The following is a 13189-nucleotide window of genomic DNA, read 5'->3' as shown; positions in this document are numbered from 1 at the left end:
TATGCATATAAAGCGGATCAATTCCTAACGCATCATTTGAAGATGGAATTAATATCTAAATGTACATTTTATATAAAGAAAATAACACTTTGCCCCATGTGAGGATCGAACTCACGACCTTCAGATTATGAGACTGACGCACTACCTACTGCGCTAATGAGGCTGACGTTAGCGAAGTTTTGTCCTAAATGGAATATCTCAAATATTGGGATTCAATTGGAAGGTATAAAGAGGCACAACAATAAGAAAATAAGTATTTGATGAAACGTATATAATGCACAAAAATCGGATAAATTCCACACGCATAATTTGAAGTTGGTATTATGTAAATGTATATATTATGCCAAGAATAACATACGTTTGCCTCATGTGAGGACGAACTAACGACATTCAGATTATGAAACTAAGGCACTACCTAATGCTCGAATGAGGCTGATGTGAGATCAGTTTTATTCTAATTGGAAAATCTCACATATTGGGATTCAAATGGAAGGTATAAAGAAACACAACAAAAAGAGGATATGTAGTTAATGACACTATTTTATGCATAAAAAGCGGATCAATTCCTAACGCATCATTTGAAGTTGGAATTAATATCTAAATGTACATTTTATGTAAAGAAAATAACACTTTGCCCCATGTGAGGATCGAACTCACGACCTTCAGATTATGAGACTGACGCGCTACCTACTGCGCTAATGAGGCTGATAGTTTATAAGTTTTGTTCTAATTGGAAAATCTCAAATATTGGCATTCAATTGGAAGATATAAAGAGGCACAACAAACACGTGCCATCGGAGTGGGCAGGTAGGAACTTGGTTGGACAGCGCATTCGTGCGATCCGTGTCATGCGGCGCGTCACTTTGTGCTGAGCCCGCCCGAAGCGCTCTATCAAATACAAATCGAGGGCATGGCTATGCACGACAGACAGACAGACAAATGATCCTTGGTGGGCAGTGTGGAACTGTTGTTCCGGCCTGTTTCAGAGGATAAGTATTTGATGAAACGTATGTTATGTCCAAAAATCGGATCAATTCCACACGCACAATTTGAAGTTGGTATTATATCAATGTATATATTTTGCCAAGAATAAAATACGTTTGCCTCATGTGAGGAACGAACGAATGACATTCAGATTATGAAATTAAGCAAGTACCTACTGCTCTAATGCGGCTGATGTTAGATCAGTTTTCTTCTAATTGGAAAATCTCAACTATTGGGAATCAATTGGAAGGTATAAAGATGCACAACAATAAGAGGATATGTAGTTAATGACACGTATTTTATGCATAAAAAGCGGATCAATTCCTAACGAATAATTTGAAGTTGGAATTAATATCTAAATGTACATTTTATATAAAAAACATAACACTTTGCCCCATGTGAGGATCGAACTCACGACCTTCAGATTATGAGACTGACGCGCTACCTACTGCGCTAATGAGGCTGATAGTTTATCAGTTTTGTTCTAATTGGAATATCTCAAATATTGGGATTCAATTGGAAGGTATTAAGAGGCACAACAATAAGAAGATAAGTATTTGATGAAACGTATATAATGCACAAACATCGGATCAATTCTACACGCATAATTTGAAGTTGGTATTATGTAAATGTATATATTATGCCAAGAATAACATACGTTTGCCTCATGTGAGGATCGAACTAACGACATTCAGATTATGAAACTAAGGCACTACCGAATGCTCGAATGAGGCTGATGTGAGATCAGTTTTATTCTAATTGGAAAGTCTCACATATTGGGAATCAATTGGAAGGTATAAAGATGCACAACAATAAGAGGATTTGTAGTTAATGACACGTATTTTATGCATATAAAGCGGATCAATTCCTAACGCATCATTTGAAGTTGGAATTAATATCTAAATGTACATTTTATATAAAGAAAATAACACTTTGCCCCATGTGAGGATCGAACTCACGACCTTCAGATTATGAGACTGACGCGCTACCTACTGCGCTAATGAGGCTGATTGTTTATAAGTTTTGTTCTAATTGGAATATCTCAAATATTGGCATTCAATTGGAAGATATAAAGAGGCACAACAAACACGTGCCATCGGAGTGGGCAGGTAGGAACTTGGTTGGACAGCGCATTCGTGCGATCCGTGTCATGCGGCGCGTCACGTTGTGCTGAGCCCGCCCGAAGCGCTCTATCAAATACAAATCGAGGGCATGGCTATGCACGACAGACAGAGAGACAAATGATCCTTGGTGGGCAGTGTGGAACTGTTGTTCCGACCTGTTTCAGAGGATAAGTATTTGATGAAACGTATATAATGCACAAAAATCGGATCAATTCCACACGCATAATTTGAAGTTGGTATTATATCAATGTATATATTTAGCCAAGAATACAATACGTTTGCCTCATGTGAGGATCAAACTTATGACATTCAGATTATGAATTTAAGCAACTACCTACTGCTCTAATGAGGCTGATGTTAGATCAGTTTTATTCTAATTGGGATATCTCACAAATTGGGATTCAAATGGAAGGTATAAAGAAGCACAACAAAAAGAGGATATGTAGTTAATGACACGTATTTTATGCATAAAAAGCGGATCAATTTCTAACGCATCATTTGAAGTTGGAATTAATATCTAAATGTACATTTTATATAAAGAAAATAACACCTTGCCCCATGTGAGGATCGAACTCACGACCTTCAGATTATGAGACTGACGCGCTACCAACTGCGCTAATGAGGCTGATGTTAGTGAAGTTTTGTCCTAAATAGAATATCTCAAATATTGGGATTCAATTGGAAGGTATAAAGAGGCACAACAATAAGAAAATAAGTATTTGATGAAACGTATATAATGCACAAAAATCGGATCAATTCCACACGCATAATTTGAAGTTGGTATTATGTAAATGTATATTTTATGCCAAGAATAACATACGTTTGCCTCATGTGAGGACGAACTAACGACATTCAGATTATGAAACTAAGGCACTACCTAATGCTCGAATGAGGCTGATGTGAGATCAGTTTTATTCTAATTGGAAAATCTCACATATTGGGATTCAAATGGAAGGTATAAAGAAACACAACAAAAAGAGGATATGTAGTTAATGACACTATTTTATGCATAAAAAGCGGATCAATTCCTAACGCATCATTTGAAGTTGGAATTAATATCTAAATGTACATTTTATGTAAAGAAAATAACACTTTGCCCCATGTGAGGATCGAACTCACGACCTTCAGATTATGAGACTGACGCGCTACCTACTGCGCTAATGAGGCTGATGTTAGCAAAGTTTTGTCCTAAATGGAATATCTTAAATATTGGGATTCAATTGGAAGGTATAAAGAGGCACAACAATAAGAAGATAATTATTTGATGAAACGTATATAATGCACAAAAATCGGATCAATTCCACACGCATAATTTGATGTTGGTATTATGTAAATGTATATGTTATGCCAACAATAACATACGTTTGCGTCATGTGAGGATCGAACTAACGACATTCAGATTATGAAACTAAGGCACTACCTAATGCTCGAATGAGGCTGATGTGAGATCAGTTTTATTCTAATTGGGATATCTCAACTATTGGGATTCAAATGGAAGGTATAAAGAAGCACAACAAAAAGAGGATAAGTAGTTGAGAAAACGTATTTTATGCATAAAAGCGGATCAATTCCTCACGCATCATTTGAAGTGGGAATTAATATCTAAATGTACACTTTATATAAAGAACATAACACTTTGCCCCATGTGAGGATCGAACTCACGACCTTCAGATTATGAGACTGACGCACTACCTACTGCGCTAATGAGGCTGATGTTAGTGAAGTTTTGTCCTAAATGGAATATCTCAAATATTGGGATTCAATTGGAAGGTATAAAGAGGCACAACAAAAGGAAGATAAGTATTTGATGAAACGTATATAATGCACAAAAATCGGATCAATTCCACACGCATAATTTGAAGTTGGTATCATGTAAATGTATATATTATGCCAAGAATAACATACGTTTGCCTCATGTGAGGACGAACTAACGACATTCAGATTATGAAACTAAGGCACTACCTAATGCTCGAATGAGGCTGATGTGAGATCAGTTCTATTCTAATTGGGATATCTCAACTATTGGGATTCAAATGGACGGTATAAAGAAGCACAACAAAAAGAGGATAAGTAGTTGAGAAAACGTATTTTATGCATAAAAGCGGATCAATTCCTCACGCATCATTTGAAGTGGGAAATAATATCTAAATGTACACTTTATATAAAGAACATAACACTTTGCCCCATGTGAGGATCGAACTCACGATCTTCAGATTATGAGACTGACGCGCTACCTACTGCGCTAATGAGGCTGATGTTAGTGAAGTTTTGTCCTAAATGGAATATCTCAAATATTGGGATTCAATTGGAAGGTATAAAGAGGCACAACAATAAGAAGATAAGTATTTGATGAAACGTATATAATGCACAAAAATCGGATCAATTCCACACGCATAATTTGAAGTTGGTATCATGTAAATGTATATATTATGCCAAGAATAACATACGTTTGCCTCATGTGAGGACGAACTAACGACATTCAGATTATGAAACTAAGGCACTACCTAATGCTCGAATGAGGCTGATGTGAGATCAGTTTTATTCTAATTGGAAAATCTCACATATTGGGAATCAATTGGAAGGTATAAAAAGCACAACAATAAGAGGATATGTAGTTAATGACACGTATTTTATGCATAAAAAGCGGATCAATTCCTAACGCATCATTTGAAGTTGGAATTTATATCTAAATGTACATTTTATATAAAGAAAAACATACTTTGCCCCATGTGAGGATCGAACTCACGACCTTCAGATTATGAAACTAAGGCACTACCTAATGCTCGAATGAGGCTGATGTGAGATCAGTTTTATTCTAATTGGAAAATCTCACATATTGGGAATCAATTGGAAGGTATAAAGATGCACAACAATAAGAGGATATGTAGTTAATGACACGTATTTTATGCATAAAAGAGGATCAATTCCTAACGCATCATTTGAAGTTGGAATTAATATCTAAATGTACATTTTATATAAAGAAAATAACACTTTGCCCCATGTGAGGATCGAACTCACGACCTTCAGATTATGAGACTGACGCGCTACCTACTGCGCTAATGAGGCTGATAGTTTATCAGTTTTGTTCTAATTGGAATATCTCAAATATTGGGATTCAATTGGAAGGTATTAAGAGGCACAACAATAAGAAGATAAGTATTTGATGAAACGTATATAATGCACAAACATCGGATCAATTCTACACGCATAATTTGAAGTTGGTGTTATGTAAATGTATATATTATGCCAAGAATAACATACGTTTGCCTCATGTGAGGATCGAACTAACGACATTCAGATTATGAAACTAAGGCACTACCGAATGCTCGAATGAGGCTGATGTGAGATCAGTTTTATTCTAATTGGAAAGTCTCACATATTGGGAATCAATTGGAAGGTATAAAGATGCACAACAATAAGAGGATTTGTAGTTAATGACACGTATTTTATGCATATAAAGCGGATCAATTCCTAACGCATCATTTGAAGTTGGAATTAATATCTAAATGTACATTTTATATAAAGAAAATAACACTTTGCCCCATGTGAGGATCGAACTCACGACCTTCAGATTATGAGACTGACGCGCTACCTACTGCGCTAATGAGGCTGATTGTTTATAAGTTTTGTTCTAATTGGAATATCTCAAATATTGGCATTCAATTGGAAGATATAAAGAGGCACAACAAACACGTGCCATCGGAGTGGGCAGGTAGGAACTTGGTTGGACAGCGCATTCGTGCGATCCGTGTCATGCGGCGCGTCACGTTGTGCTGAGCCCGCCCGAAGCGCTCTATCAAATACAAATCGAGGGCATGGCTATGCACGACAGACAGAGAGACAAATGATCCTTGGTGGGCAGTGTGGAACTGTTGTTCCGACCTGTTTCAGAGGATAAGTATTTGATGAAACGTATATAATGCACAAAAATCGGATCAATTCCACACGCATAATTTGAAGTTGGTATTATATCAATGTATATATTTAGCCAAGAATACAATACGTTTGCCTCATGTGAGGATCGAACTTATGACATTCAGATTATGAATTTAAGCAACTACCTACTGCTCTAATGAGGGTGATGTTAGATCAGTTTTATTCTAATTGGGATATCTCACAAATTGGGATTCAAATGGAAGGTATAAAGAAGCACAACAAAAAGAGGATATGTAGTTAATGACACGTATTTTATGCATAAAAAGCGGATCAATTTCTAACGCATCATTTGAAGTTGGAATTAATATCTAAATGTACATTTTATATAAAGAAAATAACACCTTGCCCCATGTGAGGATCGAACTCACGACCTTCAGATTATGAGACTGACGCGCTACCAACTGCGCTAATGAGGCTGATGTTAGTGAAGTTTTGTCCTAAATGGAATATCTCAAATATTGGGATTCAATTGGAAGGTATAAAGAGGCACAACAATAAGAAGATAAGTATTTGATGAAACGTATATAATGCACAAAAATCGGATCAATTCCACACGCATAATTTGAAGTTGGTATCATGTAAATGTATATATTATGCCAAGAATAACATACGTTTGCCTCATGTGAGGACGAACTAACGACATTCAGATTATGAAACTAAGGCACTACCTAATGCTCGAATGAGGCTGATGTGAGATCAGTTTTATTCTAATTGGAAAATCTCACATATTGGGAATCAATTGGAAGGTATAAAAAGCACAACAATAAGAGGATATGTAGTTAATGACACGTATTTTATGCATAAAAAGCGGATCAATTCCTAACGCATCATTTGAAGTTGGAATTTATATCTAAATGTACATTTTATATAAAGAAAAACATACTTTGCCCCATGTGAGGATCGAACTCACGACCTTCAGATTATGAAACTAAGGCACTACCTAATGCTCGAATGAGGCTGATGTGAGATCAGTTTTATTCTAATTGGAAAATCTCACATATTGGGAATCAATTGGAAGGTATAAAGATGCACAACAATAAGAGGATATGTAGTTAATGACACGTATTTTATGCATAAAAGAGGATCAATTCCTAACGCATCATTTGAAGTTGGAATTAATATCTAAATGTACATTTTATATAAAGAAAATAACACTTTGCCCCATGTGAGGATCGAACTCACGACCTTCAGATTATGAGACTGACGCGCTACCTACTGCGCTAATGAGGCTGATAGTTTATCAGTTTTGTTCTAATTGGAATATCTCAAATATTGGGATTCAATTGGAAGGTATTAAGAGGCACAACAATAAGAAGATAAGTATTTGATGAAACGTATATAATGCACAAACATCGGATCAATTCTACACGCATAATTTGAAGTTGGTGTTATGTAAATGTATATATTATGCCAAGAATAACATACGTTTGCCTCATGTGAGGATCGAACTAACGACATTCAGATTATGAAACTAAGGCACTACCGAATGCTCGAATGAGGCTGATGTGAGATCAGTTTTATTCTAATTGGAAAGTCTCACATATTGGGAATCAATTGGAAGGTATAAAGATGCACAACAATAAGAGGATTTGTAGTTAATGACACGTATTTTATGCATATAAAGCGGATCAATTCCTAACGCATCATTTGAAGTTGGAATTAATATCTAAATGTACATTTTATATAAAGAAAATAACACTTTGCCCCATGTGAGGATCGAACTCACGACCTTCAGATTATGAGACTGACGCGCTACCTACTGCGCTAATGAGGCTGATTGTTTATAAGTTTTGTTCTAATTGGAATATCTCAAATATTGGCATTCAATTGGAAGATATAAAGAGGCACAACAAACACGTGCCATCGGAGTGGGCAGGTAGGAACTTGGTTGGACAGCGCATTCGTGCGATCCGTGTCATGCGGCGCGTCACGTTGTGCTGAGCCCGCCCGAAGCGCTCTATCAAATACAAATCGAGGGCATGGCTATGCACGACAGACAGAGAGACAAATGATCCTTGGTGGGCAGTGTGGAACTGTTGTTCCGACCTGTTTCAGAGGATAAGTATTTGATGAAACGTATATAATGCACAAAAATCGGATCAATTCCACACGCATAATTTGAAGTTGGTATTATATCAATGTATATATTTAGCCAAGAATACAATACGTTTGCCTCATGTGAGGATCGAACTTATGACATTCAGATTATGAATTTAAGCAACTACCTACTGCTCTAATGAGGGTGATGTTAGATCAGTTTTATTCTAATTGGGATATCTCACAAATTGGGATTCAAATGGAAGGTATAAAGAAGCACAACAAAAAGAGGATATGTAGTTAATGACACGTATTTTATGCATAAAAAGCGGATCAATTTCTAACGCATCATTTGAAGTTGGAATTAATATCTAAATGTACATTTTATATAAAGAAAATAACACCTTGCCCCATGTGAGGATCGAACTCACGACCTTCAGATTATGAGACTGACGCGCTACCAACTGCGCTAATGAGGCTGATGTTAGTGAAGTTTTGTCCTAAATGGAATATCTCAAATATTGGGATTCAATTGGAAGGTATAAAGAGGCACAACAATAAGAAAATAAGTATTTGATGAAACGTATATAATGCACAAAAATCGGATCAATTCCACACGCATAATTTGAAGTTGGTATTATGTAAATGTATATATTATGCCAAGAATAACATACGTTTGCCTCATGTGAGGACGAACTAACGACATTCAGATTATGAAACTAAGGCACTACCTAATGCTCGAATGAGGCTGATGTGAGATCAGTTTTATTCTAATTGGAAAATCTCACATATTGGGATTCAAATGGAAGGTATAAAGAAACACAACAAAAAGAGGATATGTAGTTAATGACACTATTTTATGCATAAAAAGCGGATCAATTCCTAACGCATCATTTGAAGTTGGAATTAATATCTAAATGTACATTTTATGTAAAGAAAATAACACTTTGCCCCATGTGAGGATCGAACTCACGACCTTCAGATTAATGAGACTGACGCGCTACCTACTGCGCTAATGAGGCTGATGTTAGCAAAGTTTTGTCCTAAATGGAATATCTTAAATATTGGGATTCAATTGGAAGGTATAAAGAGGCACAACAATAAGAAGATAATTATTTGATGAAACGTATATAATGCACAAAAATCGGATCAATTCCACACGCATAATTTGATGTTGGTATTATGTAAATGTATATGTTATGCCAACAATAACATACGTTTGCGTCATGTGAGGATCGAACTAACGACATTCAGATTATGAAACTAAGGCACTACCTAATGCTCGAATGAGGCTGATGTGAGATCAGTTTTATTCTAATTGGGATATCTCAACTATTGGGATTCAAATGGAAGGTATAAAGAAGCACAACAAAAAGAGGATAAGTAGTTGAGAAAACGTATTTTATGCATAAAAGCGGATCAATTCCTCACGCATCATTTGAAGTGGGAATTAATATCTAAATGTACACTTTATATAAAGAACATAACACTTTGCCCCATGTGAGGATCGAACTCACGACCTTCAGATTATGAGACTGACGCACTACCTACTGCGCTAATGAGGCTGATGTTAGTGAAGTTTTGTCCTAAATGGAATATCTCAAATATTGGGATTCAATTGGAAGGTATAAAGAGGCACAACAAAAGGAAGATAAGTATTTGATGAAACGTATATAATGCACAAAAATCGGATCAATTCCACACGCATAATTTGAAGTTGGTATCATGTAAATGTATATATTATGCCAAGAATAACATACGTTTGCCTCATGTGAGGACGAACTAACGACATTCAGATTATGAAACTAAGGCACTACCTAATGCTCGAATGAGGCTGATGTGAGATCAGTTCTATTCTAATTGGGATATCTCAACTATTGGGATTCAAATGGACGGTATAAAGAAGCACAACAAAAAGAGGATAAGTAGTTGAGAAAACGTATTTTATGCATAAAAGCGGATCAATTCCTCACGCATCATTTGAAGTGGGAAATAATATCTAAATGTACACTTTATATAAAGAACATAACACTTTGCCCCATGTGAGGATCGAACTCACGATCTTCAGATTATGAGACTGACGCGCTACCTACTGCGCTAATGAGGCTGATGTTAGTGAAGTTTTGTCCTAAATGGAATATCTCAAATATTGGGATTCAATTGGAAGGTATAAAGAGGCACAACAATAAGAAGATAAGTATTTGATGAAACGTATATAATGCACAAAAATCGGATCAATTCCACACGCATAATTTGAAGTTGGTATCATGTAAATGTATATATTATGCCAAGAATAACATACGTTTGCCTCATGTGAGGACGAACTAACGACATTCAGATTATGAAACTAAGGCACTACCTAATGCTCGAATGAGGCTGATGTGAGATCAGTTTTATTCTAATTGGAAAATCTCACATATTGGGAATCAATTGGAAGGTATAAAAAGCACAACAATAAGAGGATATGTAGTTAATGACACGTATTTTATGCATAAAAAGCGGATCAATTCCTAACGCATCATTTGAAGTTGGAATTTATATCTAAATGTACATTTTATATAAAGAAAAACATACTTTGCCCCATGTGAGGATCGAACTCACGACCTTCAGATTATGAGACTGACGCACTACCTACTGCGCTAATGAGGCTGAGGTTAGTGCAGTTTTGTCCTAAATGGAATATCTCAAATATTGGGATTCAATTGGAAGGTATAAAGAGGCACAGCAATAAGAAGATAAGTATTTGATGAAACGTATATAATGCACAAAAATCGGATCAATTCCACACGCATAATTTGAAGTTGGTATTATGTAAATGTATATATTATGCCAAGAATAACATACGTTTGCCTCATGTGAGGATCGAACTAACGACATTCAGATTATGAAACTAAGGCACTACCTAATGCTCGAATGAGGCTGATGTGAGATCAGTTTCATTCTAATTGGAAAATCTCACATATTGGGAATCAATTGGAAGGTATAAAGATGCACAACAATAAGAGGATATGTAGTTAATGACACGTATTTTATGCATAAAAGCGGATCAATTCCGAACGCATCATTTGAAGTTGGAATTAATATCTAAATGTACATTTTATATAAAGAAAATAACACTTTGCCCCATGTGAGGATCGAACTCACGACCTTCAGATTATGAGACTGACGCGCTACCTACTGCGCTAATGAGGCTGATATTTTATTATATTGTTCTAATTGGAATATCTCAATTATTGGCATTCAATTGGAAGATATAAAGAGGCACAACAAACACGTGCCTTCGGAGTGGGCAGGTAGGAACTTGGTTGGACAGCGCATTCGTGCGATCCGTGTCATGTGGCGCGTCACTTGGTGCTGAGCCCGCCCGAAGCGCTCTATCAAATACAAATCGAGGGCATGGCTATGCACGACAGACAGACAGACAAATGATCATTGGTGGGCAGTGTGGAACTGTTGTTCCGACCTGTTTCAGAGGATAAGTATTTGATGAAACGTATGTTATGTCCAAAAATCGGATCAATTCCACACGCACATTTTGAAGTTGGTATTATATCAATGTATATATTTTGCCTTGTATAAAATACGTTTGCCTCATGTGAGGATCGAACTAACGACATTCAGATTATGAAACAAAGGCACTACCTAATACTCAAATGAGGCTGATGTGAGATCAGTTTTATTCTAATTGGAAAATCTCACATATTGGGAATCAAATGGAAGGTATAAAGAAACACAACAAAAAGAGGATATGTAGTTAATGACACGTTTTTTATGCATAAAAAGCGGATCAATTCCTAACGCATCATTTGAAGTTGGAATTAATATCTAAATGTACATTTTATATAAAGAAAGTAACACTTTGCCCCATGTGAGGATCAAACTCACGACCTTCAGATTATGAGACTGACGCGCTACCTACTGCGCTAATGAGGCTGATAGTTTATTAGTTTTGTTCTAATTGGAATATCTCAAATATTGGCATTCAATTGGAAGATATAAAGAGGCACAACAAACACGTGCCTTCGGAGTGGGCAGGTAGGAACTTGGTTGGACAGCGCATTCGTGCGATCCGTGTCATGCGGCGCGTCACGTTGTGCTGAGCCCGCCCGAAGCGCTCTATCAAATACAAATCGAGGGCATGGCTATGCACGACAGACAGACAAATGATCCTTGGTGGGCAGTGTGGAACTGTTGTTCCGACCTGTTTCAGAGGATACGTATTTGATGAAACGTATGTTATGTCCAAAAATCGGATCAATTCCACACGCACAATTTGAAGTTGGTATTATATCAATGTATATATTTTGCCAAGAAAAAAATACTTTTGCCTCATGTGAGGATCGAACTAATGACATTCAGATTATGAATTTAAGCAACTACCTACCGCTCTAATGCGGCTGATGTTAAACCAGTTCTATTCGAATTGGAAAATCTCAACATTTGGGAATCAATTGGAAGTTATAAAGATGCACAACAATAAGAGGATATGTAGTTAATGACACGGATTTTATGCATAAAAAGCGGTTCAATTCCGAACGCATCATTTGAAGTTGGAATTCATATCTAAATGTACATTTTATATAAAGAAAATAACACTTTGCCCCATGTGAGGATCGAACTCGCGACCTTCAGATTATGAGACTGACGCGCTACCTACTGCGCTAATGAGGCTGATGTTAGTGAAGTTTTGTCCTAAATGGAATATCTCAAATATTGGGATTCAATTGGAAGGTATAAAGAGGCACAACAATAAGAAGATAAGTATTTGATGAAACGTATATAATGCACAAAAATCGGATCAATTCCACACGCATAATTTGAGGTTGATATTATGTAAATGTATATATTATTGCCTAGAATAACATACGTTTGCCTCATGTGAGGATCGAACTAACGACATTCAGATTATGAAACTAAGGCACTACCTAATGCTCGAATGAGGCTGATGTGAGATTAGTTTCATTCTAATTGGAAAATCTCACATATTGGGAATCAATTGGAAGGTATAAAGATGCACAACAATAAGAGGATATGTAGTTAATGACACGTATTTTATGCATAAAAGAGGATCAATTCCTAACGCATCATTTGAAGTTGGAATTAATATC

At 36.3% G+C, this 13189-nt stretch overlaps 14 non-coding genes across 14 annotated transcripts; all 14 read right to left on the bottom strand.

Moving 5' to 3' along the window:
- Positions 1–632: 632 nt before the first annotated feature.
- Positions 633–705, bottom strand: TRNAM-CAU (transfer RNA methionine (anticodon CAU)). The gene has a single exon. It is a non-coding gene; the product is annotated as a tRNA-Met (tRNA).
- A 669-nt stretch (positions 706–1374) lies between these two features.
- Positions 1375–1447, bottom strand: TRNAM-CAU (transfer RNA methionine (anticodon CAU)). Its single transcript has one exon. It is a non-coding gene; the product is annotated as a tRNA-Met (tRNA).
- Positions 1448–1918: 471 nt separating this feature from the next.
- TRNAM-CAU (transfer RNA methionine (anticodon CAU)) lies at positions 1919–1991 on the bottom strand. The gene has a single exon. It is a non-coding gene; the product is annotated as a tRNA-Met (tRNA).
- A 669-nt stretch (positions 1992–2660) lies between these two features.
- On the bottom strand, positions 2661–2733 carry TRNAM-CAU (transfer RNA methionine (anticodon CAU)). The gene has a single exon. It is a non-coding gene; the product is annotated as a tRNA-Met (tRNA).
- Positions 2734–3202: 469 nt separating this feature from the next.
- Positions 3203–3275, bottom strand: TRNAM-CAU (transfer RNA methionine (anticodon CAU)). Its single transcript has one exon. It is a non-coding gene; the product is annotated as a tRNA-Met (tRNA).
- A 1012-nt stretch (positions 3276–4287) lies between these two features.
- TRNAM-CAU (transfer RNA methionine (anticodon CAU)) lies at positions 4288–4360 on the bottom strand. The gene has a single exon. It is a non-coding gene; the product is annotated as a tRNA-Met (tRNA).
- A 741-nt stretch (positions 4361–5101) lies between these two features.
- Positions 5102–5174, bottom strand: TRNAM-CAU (transfer RNA methionine (anticodon CAU)). Its single transcript has one exon. It is a non-coding gene; the product is annotated as a tRNA-Met (tRNA).
- Positions 5175–5645: 471 nt separating this feature from the next.
- TRNAM-CAU (transfer RNA methionine (anticodon CAU)) lies at positions 5646–5718 on the bottom strand. Its single transcript has one exon. It is a non-coding gene; the product is annotated as a tRNA-Met (tRNA).
- A 669-nt stretch (positions 5719–6387) lies between these two features.
- On the bottom strand, positions 6388–6460 carry TRNAM-CAU (transfer RNA methionine (anticodon CAU)). The gene has a single exon. It is a non-coding gene; the product is annotated as a tRNA-Met (tRNA).
- A 741-nt stretch (positions 6461–7201) lies between these two features.
- Positions 7202–7274, bottom strand: TRNAM-CAU (transfer RNA methionine (anticodon CAU)). The gene has a single exon. It is a non-coding gene; the product is annotated as a tRNA-Met (tRNA).
- A 471-nt stretch (positions 7275–7745) lies between these two features.
- On the bottom strand, positions 7746–7818 carry TRNAM-CAU (transfer RNA methionine (anticodon CAU)). Its single transcript has one exon. It is a non-coding gene; the product is annotated as a tRNA-Met (tRNA).
- A 669-nt stretch (positions 7819–8487) lies between these two features.
- TRNAM-CAU (transfer RNA methionine (anticodon CAU)) lies at positions 8488–8560 on the bottom strand. The gene has a single exon. It is a non-coding gene; the product is annotated as a tRNA-Met (tRNA).
- A 1555-nt stretch (positions 8561–10115) lies between these two features.
- On the bottom strand, positions 10116–10188 carry TRNAM-CAU (transfer RNA methionine (anticodon CAU)). The gene has a single exon. It is a non-coding gene; the product is annotated as a tRNA-Met (tRNA).
- A 1012-nt stretch (positions 10189–11200) lies between these two features.
- TRNAM-CAU (transfer RNA methionine (anticodon CAU)) lies at positions 11201–11273 on the bottom strand. The gene has a single exon. It is a non-coding gene; the product is annotated as a tRNA-Met (tRNA).
- Between the last annotated feature and the right edge of the window lie 1916 nt (positions 11274–13189).

This window comes from Lethenteron reissneri, chromosome 64, assembly GCF_015708825.2.
Source record: "Lethenteron reissneri isolate LAM-NWPU_2019-01 chromosome 64, ASM1570882v1, whole genome shotgun sequence".
In the NCBI taxonomy this organism is placed as follows: domain Eukaryota; kingdom Metazoa; phylum Chordata; class Hyperoartia; order Petromyzontiformes; family Petromyzontidae; genus Lethenteron; species Lethenteron reissneri.
Note: the sequence above shows the minus strand (reverse complement) of the source record. Positions and strands in the feature narration are given on the sequence as shown.